The sequence below is a fragment of the Sinohyriopsis cumingii genome, chromosome 13, assembly GCF_028554795.1.
Source record: "Sinohyriopsis cumingii isolate HCF-2022 chromosome 13, ASM2855479v2, whole genome shotgun sequence".
NCBI classification, from domain to species: Eukaryota; Metazoa; Mollusca; class Bivalvia; order Unionida; family Unionidae; genus Sinohyriopsis; species Sinohyriopsis cumingii.
In genome coordinates this window covers 43,167,378-43,187,078 of record NC_142973.1, presented here as the reverse complement: position 1 = coordinate 43,187,078, position 19,701 = coordinate 43,167,378, and positions in this window count along the sequence as shown.

Here is a 19,701-nt window from a genome sequence, read left to right as displayed (position 1 = left end):
TTAATGAAGTTTCCTTTCGGATAAATGGACATCAAGAACCAACAGAAAATATACAACTAAATTATGCACAAAATCATGTAGCGCGCATATCATCGTTTAATGTCATTTATGGGACGTGATCAAAATATAGATACCGGTTTGCAAATATCACAACTAGATTTTACAGGTCTGTATCCGATTTATTATTTTTCACTAGAACATCTTGATTTATCCAAACAATCTGTTGTTGATATACACTTTCGAGCTCATGTTACTAACCCTCCTCCTGATATACCCGGTCCACCAATTGTTCACGGCTTCTACAGAGCGATCGCTGTCGTACTTAGCAACAAAGCCATGTTACTTGAAGGTGGCAGTGGTCGAATGAGGGTCGTTGATGCACCGGTGGAAAATATTTAATCGTGTTATTTAGAAAAATATTATTTATATAAAAATGTCGTATAGTCATGTTAATGTTACTCTGACCCCGGGTCAGGTAAAAAAGCTTCAATCAAAAACCGCCAACAAATGCGGAACTAAAATATCACTAAAACGAGATCATATTAGTGGTGGTCCAAACAAATTATCGTTGACAAAAAATCAGATTAAACATTTCAATAAAGCCCTAGAATCAAAAACTGGAGTTCAATTCCATCTCTCCCCGAGCGCCATCAAAGACATGGTTAAAACGGGTGGTATATTCCCACTTCTCGCGGCCATTCCGGCATTAATAGCTGCAGCTGCTCCAGCCGTAGCAAAAGCGGCCGCGTTAGGTGCTGTTGGAACAGCTGCTGAAATGGCACTAAAGAAAGCAACAGGGCAAGGATACAAAAAAAAGGGACGCGGCTTAAGATTGCCAGGATCTCGTTGGGGGAGAGGCCTAAGGCTTCCAGGATCATTTCGTTAGACGTTCCAGCATCAAATTTTGATTTACTTAATGCCGCTAAAAAATTAAAAATATCTGCCTTTAGAGGTGTTTTTATGCGAGATCAATTACCGAAACAACCAAACAAACTAGAAACAGGTATTATTAATCTCGATGAACGTTCTGGACCTGGTACTCATTGGGTATCATACGCGGTTGATCCACGTGGAATTGTTTATTTTGATTCGTACGTGTTAGCTCCACCTGTTGAATTTATCAAGTATGTCGCACCACTCCACGCAACAACCAGAGGTTCCAAAGTTTGGTATTCAACGCTACCCACACAAACAATGACAGATCCGCCAATATGCGGCCGTGAAGTAATTAATGTACTCGACGCTATATCAAAATCATCCAGGCCGCCACATAAAGTCGTGCACGATTATACAAGCAACCGATTTGTTGCGCGTAAGGCGTTTTAAACAGATCTTAGATTTTTATATAATGGTTGACATTTACGGAAGATCTTCTTCACGCGTTAAGAAAAAGCCCGGCGACGTTGATCTGTCGAAGTATGTGACTAAGGATGACCTCGCTGATATCATGAACCTGGCTGGAGTTGACCCAGATGAAGTTGTTATTTTTCAGGATCGATATGGTAAACTTAAAACCAGCAATATCAAATGGAATGATATAGTCCGGCGAGTACTCGGTGCAGTTACGGATAATATTCTCGTGTTTACTGATAGCGGCAAAATCAGAGATTCAAGTATGTCACTTAAAACCATCAGAGATAAAATTGCAAAAAGTGTTGCTAATCGCGTGAGAAACACCGGTGACACAATGATGGGTGAACTTAGCATGAACGGGAACAAAATAGTAGTTTTAAGAGATCCAACATCTGACGAAGACGCAGCAACAAAAAAATACGTCGACGTCAACTATGGCACCGTAGACGGTAAATTATCCACGTTACGGGCTGAGTATGACGTTCACGCAGGCGCTTTTGGAAGATTTCGAAGAAATTTTCAAAAAAACGATGATACCATAGATAAATTCTTCGGTACTCCACGCGCCATTGACATGAAACTCGTTGATATCAAAAGTAACCTAGACACGATCAAACAAACACAGCAAGACGTCGTAGCGGGAATTCCTGAGATTATCAATAAAACCAATTTGATTAAAATTCCAGCTGGAATAACTCCCGGGCATATCACAAACATCGTATGCACGGTATCATCGGGATTTGCAACATGGTCGCAGCAAAATAATACTATCAAATATACCGCAACAGTCACTGGCGTGTACAGGTTGTCCGTGTTCAGTGCTGCAAAATTTGAAATATTTACAACGTTTCCATGGCGTCATTCCACCGACAGGTTTTCCGGGGTTGTATCTGTTGTATTAAATAACGGAACCGAGGAAATATTTATTCTGGAAGCAGATGATAAGAAATTAACCGCAACATCCTTCTGGTGGTGTTTGGAATTTGTAGCTGAAACACCTCAATTGGTTACTGCATAAAAATATATGGACGGTGTACAATACAGATACAATCAAGCGCGTGAATGGCAGGCGGCGCTAAAAGATCAAGTCGAACAATATACAGTAAAAGTACAAAAATATCGACGACGATTAGTTGTCGTGGACGTGATTGTTTATTCAGTATCCGCTGTTGTTGCTGGAACTGGTGTTATATTATCAGCGGTGACAATGACGGCACCAGTAGCTGTAACTATTTGTATTTCAGCAGCAACAACTATTGCAGGTGTGCTTAATATCATCACAAAAAAAATATGTACTTGCACGAACGAAAAATTATCCGATTACAAAATAAAATTACATACAGCGACGGTAGCATACTCGAAATTATCCTCGTTGTTATCAGCGAGTCTCAGTGATGGAATTATATCTGATTTCGAATTTTCAATGATAACCAAAATATACGACGAAGGTATCGGTATTAAAGATACAAGTATCAATAATGACAGAATTACTCCAGCAGATCGTGACCAACACAACTCCGCCAAAGATAACGATGATCTCGGTAAGTTCAATTAATCCTGAATTTAGTGTTAATTTTCCCACTGCAATTCCAGTAAAAGAAATAGCACTAGCACAATTACGAGTATATTACAGCTGGCCAAATATCAGATCAAAATCATTTAATGGTACACCAGCAAATAATTCGCTTATATTTGCTAACAACAACAAACCCGATGGAACACCTGACTGGGTTGTTGTTGGAATACCAACTGGCAGTTACGAGATTGAAGAGATCAGTGAGGAATTTGCGCGTAGAATAAAATCAATAACGGGAAAAGAAGCAAAAATATCAATTAATGTTCATGAACCCACCCTGTCCTCGACGATTGAAATAAACTCGCCTGATTATGCCGTTGATATTTATCAATCCACGATAAGATCCGTGCTAGGATGGCCTGAAATATCACCACCGATAACACCGATACCACCAGAGCCGAAAAAGTCTGATTATGTCACGGATAGGCAATCATATCATGAAATTAATCCATCATACGGGGAAGAACTACGTATTTTTAAAAATAAATCAATGCTCAGCAGGGTTTTAATTCACAATTTTGATGAGTTATGGGCTTTTAACAATTCCGGTGAAAAAGCAAATAGTTTTGTTATTTATCGGAGTGAGATTATTAAATATTTTCAGGAAATCAATCAAGAATGTAAAAAACAACTAGATCAACTAAATCAATATTTTAACGAACATATTTTTGACATATCAGCGTCATCGCGTGAAAAAATCATCACGCGTGTGGAAATATTAAATCAGCTTATATCAGATATGGAATATATTAAGAACCGAATAGTTCAAGCAATGCTTAGTTTAAAATTTTCTGAAGGAACTTTTGCAAAAATATGGTTAGATAAATATAAATTAACAGAAGCCGATGTACCAAATTTTAAATTTCCCGGGTATAGTGTAACCGAGTTAAGAAAATCTGTCAGTGATGTCATTGATGAGTTTTTTCCTAAAATACTCGATGCATGGAGAAAATTAATTCCACCAGCAGCTGTTCTTAGACATGATAATGATCCACATGGCGGCGGAAGACACATATCTCCGGGAATCGTTAATATAACACCGACGGTCGCGGTCAATCTGGTTTGTGACGTAATCGATGGCAGCTATCAAATAGATCTCGGAAGATCAAATCAAGCTCAACAAGGATACATCCTGTACACGTTCACACCACAAGTTCCCCCTGGAAGTTTAATCGTGCAAGAACCAACTAATCCCGTGTATTTGCGGTGTCACAATAATATGTTAACACGAATCAATTTTAAACTCACAGACCACCTTAATCGCTTAATTGACATACGTGGAGAAGAACTTGTAATAAATCTGTATGTAAAGTCGTAAGACTTTATCGTAGATCTTTATGTAATGGAGGGTTTACCAACTCACCCATCAGAGTTATAAATAAATAAATAATAATTCAGAAATAAAATAATAATTCAGAAATAAATAATTTGTAAAATTAAGAAATTTGTACAATTTTATGTTTTTGATGGGGTAAATGGTACTCAAATTAAGAAATTTGTACAATTTTATGCTTTTGATGGGGTAAATGGTAGTCAAATTAAGAAATTTGTACAATTTTATGCTTTTGATGGGGTAAATGGTAGTCAAAATTAAGAAATTTGTACAATTTTGTTAAATTTCAGTAAAAATAAATAAATTAATTCAGAAATAAATAAATAATAATTCAAAAATAAAATAATAATTCAGAAATAAATAATTTGTAAAATTAAGAAATTTGTACAATTTTATGCTTTTGATGGGGTAAATGGTAGTCAAAATTAAGAAATTTGTACAATTTTATGCTTTTTATGGGGTAAATGGTAGTCAAATTAAGAAATTTGTACAATTTTATGTTTTTGATGGGGTAAATGGTAGTCAAAATTAAGAAATTTGTACAATTTTGTTAAATTTCAGTAAAAAAAAAACAAATTAATTCAGTAAATAAATAAATTAATTCAGAAATAAATAACAAATCTGAGTACCAAGTAGCCCATCAAAATTGCAAATTGCATGAATCTAAGTACCAACTAACCCATCAAATTCAGAAATAATATTTCTGATCAAAGATCTCAGTCATCTTCATCGGAATTACTACTTTGGACGAAGTTACTCTGGATCGTTTCACCAGTAACGAAGTTACTCTGGATCGTTTCACGATCTAACATAATTTTTCTTAATAGTCTTATGCGAGTACTAATCGTTTTCTTTGCCTCATACTCGTGGGATAATAACGATTTAATTCTTTCTACGGCGGCAGAGAGAGGAACAAACTCCTTCACATGATCATCTTCTACGGTAGCTAGCGACTGAAACATTGCCGCCTGAATCCGTTTCATGAGCCTGTATTCAGATGATAGTGTGTGTGTTCCCTGGGTTTTACGTTCTTGTAAAATCTCAAAGTCAGAAACTATTTTTTCAGGATTAAGTTCATCAGATATATTAATTCCATCTTTTTTCAATTTTTTAATAGCAACAATTACATCATTGATATTTTCATGGTTCATTATATAATATATAAATCTTTAAAATAAAAAAAAATATCCCTAGAACCCCTATCGAGTGTTTAGCGAGTTCGTCAGGATGTTTCAGGGACAGCACAACATATACAATGAATGAAGAGCTCCTATCGAGTGTATTAGCGAGCTCAGATTATGAATGAAGAGCCCCTATCGAGTGTATTAGCGAGCTCATATTATGAATGAAGAGCCCCTATCGAGTGTATTAGCGAGCTCAGATTATGCTTGGACGGCACAAACATATAACTTAATTAAGGAAATGGATATATACAATGAAATGGATATATACAATGAAATGGTTATATACAATGAAATGGTTATATACAATGAAATGGATATATACAATGAAATGGTTATATACAATGAAATGGATATATATAATGAAATGGTTATATACAATGAATGAAGAGCCCCTATCGAGTGTATTAGCGAGCTCAGATTATGCATTGGACGGCACAAACATATAACTTAACTAAGGAAATGGATATATACAATGAAATGGATGTATACAATGAAATGGTTATATACAATGAATGAAGAGCCCCTATCGAGTGTATTAGCGAGCTCAGATTATGCATTGGACGGCACAAACATATAACTAACTAAGGACAGTACAAACATGTACGCTCAGCAAAATCCCACCCACAATAATTAATCCAGTGGGTGATACGAAAATATGTATCAACCACAAGTCAATATTGTGGTTGAATTTTGCTGAGCGGGGGGGGGGGGGAGTTTGCGGTTCCCCCACTATTATAAAAATCGCAATTATGCGCGCACCACCGACAAATTGTCAGCCATGGGGGTTCGATCCTGGACCGCGAGCGTCACAGTCCAATACCATACTGATTGAGCTATCAAACCTTGTTACGAACATATGTTTCGGAAGTTAATATATAGTTAAGCTATATAGCTAAGGAACCAATATTTACACTAAAACAGCGGTTTCTGAATAATAACAGTTTCTGAATAATAACAGTTTCTGAATAATAACAGTTTCTGAATATAAAACAACAGTTTCTGAATAATAACAGTTTCTGAATAATAACAGTTTCTGAATAATAACAGTTTCTGAATATAAAACAGCGGTTTCTGAATAACAACAGTTTCTGTATTTATAGCAGCGTTTTTCCTAAGCAGACTGCGAATCAATAATAACAGTGGCATGAACACACCTGCAGATCGATTACCATGACAACGGTTTCTGTTCTGTACCTACACAGCTTCCTTGCGGATCAATAACATTGTCATGATTTCTCGTAATGTTGTATGATGGGAAATATTTAAAAACCATAAATAATACTTCTACGAGTAATTAATTACGATGTAATTAGTTAAACTGACTAATTACGATCATAAAAAATCAGAAATCTACGAAGAAAACTATATATTACATAGTAATCTCCCTTTTATATAATCAAAAAATTCAGTAGTGTATGGAGGACCTACTGTGACATAAATTAAAAAAATTAATTCAATGTGGTGATGATAGTTATTGATACTGAAAGGTAATTTTCTGTTTATATTTTTTCGAGAAGGTGGTTTTATATATATTTTCTGCCGCTCTTTGTACTGATTGCGAGTGAATATCAAAATATTTCGCAGCTGAATGCATTGAACGAAATATTATTTCTTCACCAGTTTCTATGTTTGTGGACTTTACTACCCTTCTAGAAACTGTCTTACATCTTCCAGTATTACCACGTGTATTATTCTCGCTGTGAGAGATAGCTTGTAAATTGGATAAATTATTGTTTTGAGTATCCCCGTCAATATGATCAATAACAAGACCGTCATTGATCATCCCATTATGACATTCATAAGTAAATCTATGACATAGATAATGTTTTCTCCCCCCAACAGTAAACATTAGATAACCAAAATTATTAATATAACCAACTGATCTCTTCAACTTGCAGTGTCTGATGATACCATTAATATTTGATTCATAGTTTGTTATGACAGGATGTGGGACAAATATATTTTGCTCCATTATAATAATATTATTCGTTTAAATCATTGTTTGTCTGAAATCTTGATATATAATCCCCCGCGGATTTTATAGCGTTTTCACCGCTATTATTTTTTTTGTCATAATATCTTTTAAGTTCTCTGAACCGTTTTCCGCCGCACTTTCCACATAATTCTGTTTTTCCTCGCACTCCAATACCACACCTCAGACATGGTATTGGTCCTAGACTTCCTCGTCGTATGTTTTGTGAGTGCATCCAACAAAATTCCTTTCTGCAGGATTTGTTGCATCGATTTACTGAGCCGATCATCAACCATCTGCATTGAGACATTGTGTATATATATATATATATATATATATATATATATATATATATATATAAAATTTTCTTTATTTAAATATTTGTTTTAATTATATGAACGAGTTTGAGAGATTATCCCAAACTAGGCCTGTTAAATATAAATTCAACCTTGACAGATTATCTTCTGACTTGCCAGTACGAGATTTGGTTGATCCGAAAAATAAAAGTTTGATCTCGAAAATTCACGACGCCAAGAAAGAATTTTACACGGATGGTGCATCTCATACATGGTCAACGTTCAAGATCATACGCCTTGACAAAGTCAGTGTCGACAAAGTCACGGACGCCACAATGAACGACAAGCGAGCGGCAACTATCATCAACTACATCGCTGAATACGAGGGCAATCAAAAATATTTCTTCAGAGTAAAATTTATTGTATTAACAGAAACAGGTAGTTGGATTATCCGTGACAAATATGATCCCGTCATTGGCAATAATAAAACTGTCATATTAAGTAAAAATTCCAGACCGGGTCTACTGACGGGTATTGACAAACCGTATTATGAACGAGCGTATCCTGTAACAGCGGTTATTTATGGAATCTATGAGATAAATAAAAAACCCAACGTTGATAAACTAGCGCCGATGAAATTTTCAAGGTTAAATTGTGTAGCCGAACGAGTAATAGAACACTTTACAAACGCGATGCGTGGAAATGGATTAACTGATTTAAGGCGTGAAAAAATAAACTCGTGGGCTGATTCAGTTAAGGATACCGGTGCTACAATAAAAGATGTTGCTGAGTTAGGAAAAATATTAAAATTTCCAATAACCGTAGCAACAATAACGGGAGAAGTACTGTACCAATCGAAATATAAATCGAAAGGAGCTCCAATAAATATTATTGATCATAACGCGCACGCATGGCCTAACGCAGTAACAATATTTCCACGTGATCGAACTGTTAGATTTTACCCCACAGATATGTTTGATTTTATCAACGAAATAAGTAAAACCGATCCTGTATCGGTATGGTTATTTAAAAGTAATGAAGAAGGTGAATTTGATCAGTTTGTCAAACCAAACGGTGAAATATATCGCACAGAATCCCTCCATGACGAGATGAAAAATCTCGCGACGTTTTTACAGTGCAAGCACGCGGAAAATACTGACAAATTACTAACTAATTGTTTTACCGTTCCATCTGTTGCGGCTCATTTCGCCAGAGAACGAAATTCATGGAAACCAACACGATTTGATTTACTCGAGGACGTACGCGCAAGTTGCGTCGAATATGGACATGGCGGATTATGGAATACCAAATACAATTACAATGATGTTATTTCGGTTGATATGGTTGCATGTTATCCAGGAAGTTTTCTGGGATACGGAGATTGTTCTGTGTACTTTGAAAGATTTGGTCACCCAACAAACGAGATGACGCGAGTGGCAATTAATGGACCATTACCTGATTTTGATCTGACTGGATTCGCCTGTATTGAATCGTTCGAGTTTAACGAAAATCTTCACAAGATTTGTTATGTTTGGTTTGGTAGACATTTTTGTGAAAAACGTTGGGCACCTGTAGTTTTGTTGCGATATATGCTAGATTGTATGATACTGACATCGTTGGTGGTCAGTGAGGCAATTATATCATATCATGCACAGACCAAAGTTTGGTTGCCCATGTCAGATTCTGAAGTTATTAGCGAGTTTAAGGATGTTTCCGAAGATGATATTCCTAATAAACTCAAAACCGCAAAAGATCTCGGTAGAAAAATTATAGGTAAATTTACTCAAAGTGGTGCATATGATTATAAAAGACATCACGCACGATTAATTCTAGATGATGCCGAGTACGATTTTATAATCGCTGACACAACGGCGAAAAATATATTTGTAAATCGAGAAAATGTTTATTTATCCGACGGAACAAAATTAGGTACGATCGTTAGTTACATAAATGACGTATCCCCGCAATATACTCATCTAAGATCTTCCATGTTGGCTTATGTTTCTATAAATTTATTATCGATGATTAATAGATTTCCTGAGACCGCAGTCAGAGTCGCAACAGATTCGTTTTATATTTCAAGTAAATATTTAGAATCTGTTATGAAATTTACAAGTAATGATGAACGATGGGGTTCGTGGAGAATAAAAAAGGAACTATTACACAATTACACAGAATCAGCAGATGTTCCAATGAGAGATTTTTATCGTGAGGGTAATAAAATATCAGAAATGTCGAAAGCACCATCGTTGAGTGATCCAATAACCAGATATAAGACAGTATATCTCAATGGACCTGGTGGATGCGGCAAAACAACTCGAACGATTAATGTTTTTAGAAATTCAGATATAATCGTGCTGACACCCACACATAGACTTGCACGTGAGATGAAACAGCGGCAAGTACAATCGTGTACGTATCATAGTTTCTTTCGGTGGCGCGGAGATACATGGACTCCTGAACGGATGGGAGAAAAATATACACCTAAAATAATTATTTGGGATGAGATATGCACGGTGTCATTGGATACATTAAAAATGTTTCTTGATTGGTTGTTGACGAAAAATACCGCCATAATAATGTGTGGCGATCATGGTCAACCGCCGCCTTTTGTTGGACCATCTCCACATGATTGGTTAAAAAATTTCGTTGATTATTACGAAGAAATAGATGATGATCATAGAGCTCTTGATGCAAATTTGAGGGAGTTTAAAAAATTAATCAGATTACAATCAAACAAAATTCAGTGTGAAATAATACGTGGAGTGATCTCAGAGACATCAATGAGTGATTTTTTGAAATTATGGAGACCCACCGATTTGATCGTAGCAAGTAGAAAAATAATCAGAGACGCTTTTACAACAACAGTTATTTCAGCTGCATAAAGAAAAACACTCAGAATTACCCGTACCGTTGTGTTATAGACCATCAGATACACGAAAACAGAATATTAATGTTGATATTCCAGGACCCTTGACAGAGTCAAGGAAACAGAATCTCGTATTAAATGATATTGTCGCCGTTGATATCAGTGTGGTCGAAGATGCAATACACGCTGACAAATCTCCATGGGTGTTGGGATACGCCATGACAATCCACTCGTCTCAGGGATTAACTATTTCTGATACACGAGTTTGGATTGTAGACGATCGCATCGAGTGGTCAAATTTAGTTTATTTGGCGGTATCGAGGGTCAGAAATATATCTCAATTACGTAGAATCATAATTCCTGAAATCGTTGATAAATTTAACATCATCGATGATGATATAATAAGAAAAAAATTAATCGGATACAAACAATCTGACAAAAAAAATAAACACGACTTTGATCTTGATGTTGAATTTATTATTGAGTTAAAACAGCAGCAGAATAATCATTGCGCCAGTTGTAATTGTATAATGTTATGGCGATATTCGAGTAATGATTCAAGACAATTCACCGTAGATAGAAAAGATAATAGTCGCGGTCATACACGAGAAAATACCATGTTAACCTGTCTTGAGTGTAATCGACGTAGAGGCGCTGGCACCCTTGGCGCTAGTGCTAGTTAAGTGATCGAAATCACCGGAGTGATTTTGGTGGTAGTTGTGTATCCGCGGGAATTATTTGTAGTTGTTCACGTGTAAATCCACGTTGAGGAGCGGCCGAATCTAATCTGTAGATTGCAGGTCTGGAAACGCCTACGTTTCTCCCAGTGGATCTTGTCACGGTAGATATTTTGTGTGTGGTAACACTCCAAATAGGATCAGTCGCTCTCGCTTTACCACCTTCAAGTTCACCAGGCTCATATAAATATCTGACTGTGACATCACCTAATATTTTTTGTTTTCCAACATCTTTTCGTTGTGTTGGTATATTTTTTTTTGTGACCGCGCTAATGGGTTTCATATTGGTTGTTCGTGTGATCTCATTATTTAATGCAGCTATCACGCCTGGTAATCTTGCAACCCATTCGCAAGATCTTTTATCCTGAATAAATTCCCTCGCGTATTGATATCCAAATAACCGTTCAGCAAGTGTTCGATTAAATCGCTCAACAATTGCTTGATCACGGTGAATTGCAGTATGACCTCGTCGTATTTTGGTATTATGTTGTTTCATCAGCGATGATACTGGACCAAGAAATTCCTTACCAGGATCAACCTGTAGTAGCTGTGGCCATCGCAGACCACCTTGTGGTCCGAGTCCTCGTTGATAAATTCGTTCAAACGCATCGGCTACTTCAGATGATGTTTTCGCTGATAGCGGCTCTGCTTCTTTATATCTACTTGCAACATCAACTACGGTTAACGCGTATTTGTACGTTTTTCCATGCACAGTATCATGCGGTAAAAACAGAATATCAGCTTGATGAACTTCATTAGGAACACTGACATCGAAATACGCGTACTGAATTTGTTTAGGACGTGGTAGATAAATTTGCCATATTGCTTGTTTGGATAACCACGCTTTAGCAGTAGAATGTTTAACCGCTGCTGCATCAGCGAGTTTACCAATTGCTGCTTTGCCTCTCCAGTATCAAACTGGTGAATAATAAATTGATTCCATTATTAATTACCAGCCCCAATCGCTAATTTACCTTTCATCGAGGATCTTACTAACCAATTAGCTAATGATTCTCTAATATTTTTATTTTTTATAGAATTTAATGAATGAATTAATTTTACATCTGCAATATGCCTATCTTGTAGATTTTGACTTTTATAAGCTACATCATGAATATGACAAGCTCGATCAATAGCGTTTACTGGTTCCTCGCCTGGTTTTGGTTGATCTTGATTATCGAGCCTGATATCGAGTCGAGTACCAGGACCGCAATAATTATATCCTGGTAGATGTTTTTCTCCACTATATTTAGCCCATGGAGTACCTGGAAACTTTGACATCAAATTAGCAATATCACCACCGTGCTTATTAGGTAAAAACGAAAATTTCTTTCTACCGCACACAGAACATTTTCCACCATACGCTATTTTTTTATTTTTTGTTATAACTGTAGCTAAATCAGTAGTTGGAGTTTTAACTCTACAGCGTAAACAATATAAATTCATGTTATAATATATATGGATATAATTGATTTCTCAGCAACTCGGCAGCGAGAACCTGTTAAGCATCATCCTGCGCTACCGAATTCCATCAGAATGATTATCATAGGACCATCTGGATCGGGTAAGACGCAATTATTACTTAATCTGATAATGAGATGGTTGAAATGGGATAAATTATATTTAGTAGCACCATCCGTTGATGATAAACGATGTTATGATGTACTTAAAGATTTCAATGAAAACGCACGATTACTGGATGAAGATAATGATGTTATAGAGTTTATAACCGATATTGATGAAGCACCATCCGTAGATTCCATAGACGGATTTATTAATAATTTAGTTGTATACGACGATGTGATGCTAGATAAACAATCAAATCCAGCCAGAATATTTTCCCGAGGTAGACACAAAAATACAGACGTGATCTATGTTACTCAACAATATACACAAATTCCGAAGGTGATCAGAGACAACTGCAACATTTTAGTTGTGTTTAATGGCGTAGACACACACACGTTGCAAAATATTCATCAAACTTGGTGTGGTGGTGACATGGATATAATTAAATTCAAAAATTTCTTCTCACGAGCGCAAGCTACCCCACATGGATTTATAACAATAAATTTACATGATCCAAGAACAAGATATCGTGTGGGTCTTGATAAAATATTTGGGTAACAGGGGTGATGATAAAATTAAATTTAATTAAACAGATAATGAACAACTGTGCGTGGCTGCGTCAAGGAACAACAGATAAATGCAACAAAAGGTGCCGTGGAGAATATTGCAAGAAACATAATTATCTTATAAAGAAAAACCTTCATGCTGGTCCATGAAGTTGTGTTGGATGTAACAACGGCGTTAGAGGATTATATCAGATTTGCAAAAATTGCGGTGGAGATCGATATCAAAGTTTGATGAACTATTACAGAAAAAGAAAGAACATAAATCCAAAAATAGAAAAACCACCATCAGAACTTGAATATTACTTGAAACATAGAACAAATTCCGAAGATTCAGATGAAGATGAAACAGATGAGGAAAAACGATAGCAAGAACGCGTTGAAAAATATTCATCAAACTTGGTATGGTGGTAAATTAATAGCAGCAGAGAGGGTGCCTACCAACGTTGGTCGTCAAAAAAATAAACAAGAAATAAATAAACACGTAGAGTACTTTATTTTTTCAGATACTATTTCGAACTGAGGTTTTATTAGTACAATCGGTCATTACAGAAATAAAACATCTCAAGGAAAAGTTCATTTGTAAAATCTTGACCTTTCTACGAGATGATTTTATTTGTTTGTTTTATTTGTTTTGTCGGAATTCTATGGTCTGTTCACCCTCTCTGCTGCTTGTGGATAGCCACTTTATCCTGATTGGAAAACATAGTTCTTGTTTATATCAAATGAGAAGAAACACTAACCTTAGCTGTTAAATGTCGTCTGCAAAAATCTCAGACGAATTCTGTAAATACGCCTGTTGAATGTAAATCTGGATAACAGTGCCCCCATGTGTTTGTTTGTTTGGATTTACGCTAGCTGATTTACACTTTGATCAGACCGTTTACTTTCCATACATTTCATTTAATACCACATCATGTGGAATATGAGCTGATCATTCCATTCTTTTCTTCAGACCATTTCAGCTAATGCCAGATCATTTGGAATCTGAATAAATCATTTCATTTTTTGGGTTAAATCAGTTAATTCTAGACTATATAATTTCATTTAATACTACGTCGTTTGGAAGCAGATTTCATCAATCCGTTTTGTTCTTTAAATCATTTAATTTAATACCACATCATTTGGAATCTGAATTCATCATTTCATTTGTTGAGTTAAATCATTTCATTTCATACTATGTAATTTCATTTAATAATATGTCATTTGGAAGCAGATTTCATCAAACCGTTTTGTTCTTTAAATCATTTTATTTAATACCAGATCATTTGGAATTTAAAATCATGATTTCATTTGTTGAGTTAAATCATTTCATTTTAGACTACATCATTTTATTTAATAGCACGTCATTTGGAAGCAGATATCATCATTCCGTTTTGTTCTTTAAACCATTTTATTTAATACCAGATCATTTTATTTAACGCCACATTATTTGAAATCTGAATTCATTATTTCATTTTTGGGGTTCAATCATTTCATTTCATGCTACATCATTTCATATCACACAACATCATTTGGAATCTGAATTCATCATTCCGTTTGATGGGTTAAATCATTTCATTTCACTCTACATCATTTCATTTAATACCACGTCATTTGAAATCTAAATGCATCATTCGGTTTTGTTCCTTAAATCATTTCATGTTACACAGCATCATTTGGAATCTGGAATTATCATTTCATTTGCTAGGTTAAATCATTTGATTTCATACTAGATCATTTGATTAATGTAATTTTGGTGGCGACGGCTGCCCATAGCTAACCCCGCCACTAGGCCCGGTTGCACAAGGCAACAAAGATTGGCAATGTGTAAACAAACACCACTAAGCCTTAGGTCCCTACAAGAATTAAGAATATAAGGCGACAAAAGACCAGTCATCAGGCCCACCGCACAAAGCGGAAATAAAATACATAACAGATATACAGATCCCAAACTATTAAAACATAACATCTAAATCCCAACATTACACACAAGACCAACATATCATAAATAACAAAATTTTGAGGCACAATGTAATTTCAGAATTCCAATAAGTAAACAGAAATAAAAGCCCATGAACCAGACAGACCAGTCGCAAATATCATGCCGGACTACAACATTGAAAGTCGAGTCGGAACCAAAACACCATCAGAACAGAGAAGAAAAAGAAAGCAAAGAAGAAGAAAACGAAGACCGACATCGACTTTCAAAATGCCTTCTTACACGAGGTTCTTCCTTTGGCTTATGAAGTCCTCTTTTGATAAAAGCTCTATCCACAAAATCCTGATCTGATCCTTTGATTACCACCATCAAAATTCAAAACCGAGAAAAACAGAAACAGGAGACACACACACACACACACACACACACACAAAAAAAAAAAAAAAACCAGTATATTGGGTGATGGACACCCAGCTGATTGGTACCATTTAGAAATGTAAAAGTACACTACGTACACAAAATTCCAATCTATCGTTAAAATAATAAAGGAAATTATACATCTCAATGAAATTGGAAAATTGCACAGGTGGCTTACACACTATTGGGAAAATAATTGTCCACTAGCAAAACTGGACTATAATTTGATCATACGAGCTTCGCGTTCCAGGGTGTATTGACATCCAATGGCTTACTGCGTCACCGGGGTGCCTTTCCTCTTTTGCCCCGACTAGACATATTCAAAATACCAAAATTAAGAGTGCGACATTTACACATAAAAATGGAGATGTGGTGGCACCATACCCACAACTCCGACTAATTAAGAATCCTGACCTTCAGGACTTAACCAGTCGCGAAAGCACCAGCTGCATAGGCGACCTAAAGTTTATTATCTTATCGTATTGTTCGCGCCGGAAACTGGCTAATAAATCAAACGTTATGACCAATAAGATCAGATGCCTTTGACCTGTATTAAGTGACCCGAGTTCTTTGGCAAAGAAATATATCTTATCCAAATAATTTTAGCCAGAAAATAACATAACACACTAGTACAGGCTAACAAACCTAAATAAAGGGAAAAAATAAAATCAGATGTCTTTGACTCGTCTTAGCGACCCGATTGATTGGCAAAGACATCTGTCTTATCCAAATAGACATAGCCTGGTAATAAACATCACATAATTAGTATTCATGATAAGAAACTCAAATATAGGATGGAAAATAAGATCAGATGTCTTTGACCAGTCCTAGCGACCCGAGTAATTCGGCAAAGATATATGTCTTAATTAAATAAACTTAACCTGAAAATGTAAATGACACCAAACAAACCCAAACAGATAAAATACAAATAAGGCAACTAGGAAACAGAAATAATAAAAAAATATAATTTTAAAAAAAATGTTCTTATTTTTTTTTTTTTTACTTAAACATTTTTACTTAAACAATATATATATATAAGAAAAAATAAATAAAATGGGCTGAAAAAGACTTTCTGGTGCAATCACAAGGTAGTCCTTGGAAGTCTCAATAAATTAAAAGTGAATTACCGAAGACAGGGGCTCGTATCGTTGTTTACAATTTAAGTATCAGTCATACGTGTATATATATAATAATATTTATTAGTGCATGTACATTTTACGTCTCTTTGTACCGAAGTATTTCAGAGTCCTTCATTGTCCCGAATTTTTACAGAATTGTAACAGAAAGATGGTTTACACCTGACATAAGCTAGCTACACATGAAAATCGTTTATGGTATTATCTGAATGCTAAATATTTTTTATGTCGACAGTGCGGCAAAACCGACTGTCCTTCTTGAAACTGGATCGTTATTCGGATTCGCTACATAGGTAATTCCACCAAGTGCGCTCGCGTAGACAGGAGCTTCTTGCAAAATGATTATATCTTTTTATTTCTTGTTTATTGGTTTTATATCATTCGTATTCACCATTTTCACATCGTCTCAGCTTATGCTCTTCGTTTCAAAGCAGACCGTTTATCAAAAAGACTCAGGTAATAGTGGAAACTGAGAACGTAAATGTGTATCATTAATTCGAGGGATCTTGTCATTGCTAAACACAGTATTGTTCAGTAATAGAGGTGGGCTAGAGTAATGCAACACAAACCAAAGTTATGGAGCAAGAAATTCATCATAATATACTTTAAGTTTTTTTATGGACTGTGTTGAACATTAGAAATAAAATTAAAAAAGTTGTTAATTGTTGTTCGTGCTTCAATGATACGGCCCTGATATGACACAGTAACGGAACACTACTTCATTGTACAATCAGGGCCGACCCGGGGGGACATTTCAATAGCATGTTCTTTTATTCTGCGTTTTTGCCGACGTTGGTGGTTATGGTGGGGCGTCATTTTCTCCAGCTTAAACATGAGACGATCTGGTATTCATAGTAGCAAGTCACATTTATTTATTTTAAAATGTTCTTTCTCCAGTTAGAAGTCATTGGTGTATTTTTCTAAGTTATGATTTAAAATAGTATTTTCAGTTATGCAAAGAAATACAGTAATGTAAAAGAAATGGCAGTGATAGACCAACGAATATTAGAAGTTTAGTGCATGAACTTAAATATGAAAATCAAATAATAAATTGGGTTGTTGTGTTTTTTATTATTGTTTTTGTTGATTTATTTGTATGGTGACATTCTCTTTTACTGAGAATACATAATACTGTGGTGGAACAGAGCATGTTTTATAACTTTTCCTTCAGAGGACCAGCACTAATTTGTTATATTTATTCCATGACAATGCACACTGTTTACTTTATATATATATATATATATATATATATATATATATATATATATATATATATATATATATACAAATGTAGATGGTCTGCACCAGTTGCCACATTGTTCTACAATGTATGTTTATTCTTATGCTAGACAGTAATTTTTATGGTTGCAGATTAAAGAATCCCTTGCATTTCAGTGTTTTTTCCCACTGCAGTATTCTCATTAGCAGCTGGATTGAAAACCTTATGCTTTTTTTCAAATTGTAACATTGTAGCCATCTTCCTTTGCAGTAATGTAACATTTATTATTACATTTTTTGGCACTGGGTCAGCCTTAAAGTAATCAGTTCCATATATGGCAGATGAGGCTGACTGTTTTCTGATAAGCATTGGTAGATGAAAGTTTACATACCTGAGACTACATAAAGCTCCATGCTAATCCTAGAAAATTAGAAAAAATGACAGAATTTATAAAATCTCTATCTACCAAGTATATTTTAAAGATTGGAATATAATGTATTCCTTTTTTATCTTAGTTTACCAACTACAGGCTTGAGAGCAGGGACTTGGGTCTGTTGTATTCCAGTGGTATTATTCTTTTGTAGCTTCAGGATGGTTACATAAGTTGGGTTGTCATTGCTTTGGAGGTTTCAGTGATTGTATATGACCTATATGGATATTAATTCTAAGGTTTATTTTGTTTGTTAATCTTTGTTCCCACATGTATTTCTTTTTTCAGTGAGGCTAGAATTTCAGTATTTAAAACCATTTTCAAGTAGCTGTATATGAATTTTGTTTTTAATCAGCTATGATTATTCACTTGATTAATTTACCAGCCCTATCATACCCCTGCAATGTGTTTGTAAGATTTTATCTGATGAGATTGGGAACTTGTCTGATATCAATGTACACAAAATTACCTACTATGTATACCAAATTTTAAAACATTGGACCTTTTCCAATACAGAGAAAATGTTTTAGGGCTGTACTAAAAATGATACTCAGGCACTTTGATACCTAATGTGACACAAGTTTAGAGAGAAATATCATAAAAATAAAGTGGACAGCTTAATATAAACATCAGTATAAATTCCATAAAAATCATAACAGAACTTGTATTGAAATTAAAAATTCAGGCAGATAGCTTTTGGTCAATCTCCTTAATATTTTTGAGTTTTAATGAAAAGATGAAGTTTTTGGCTTTAAAATTGTTTTTCTTCCTTTTTTTCTAATGCAATGCTGTTTTTAAGTAAAGTATGTAAATTACAGTTCTACACAAGACTGAAAATTGAAATAAAAATGATTTAAAAAAAAAAAATCTGCCATTTTAAGCAGTATTTTGGATGGACTATATTCAGATGTCATGGTACATACTTAAAATGTTAACTAAAAATATGTTGAAATTGGAGAATTTGTATCATTTGTTTATCCAGAAACCTCAAATTTAATGTTTTGCTTGTAATATTAATAATATTAGAGAGGTATTTATCAGATGATGAGTGTTAATTTGTGTTAATTTGAATGAATTTTTTTGAAAAGAAAACAAATAAAAGAGAACTTAAGTGTTGTTAAAGAAAATT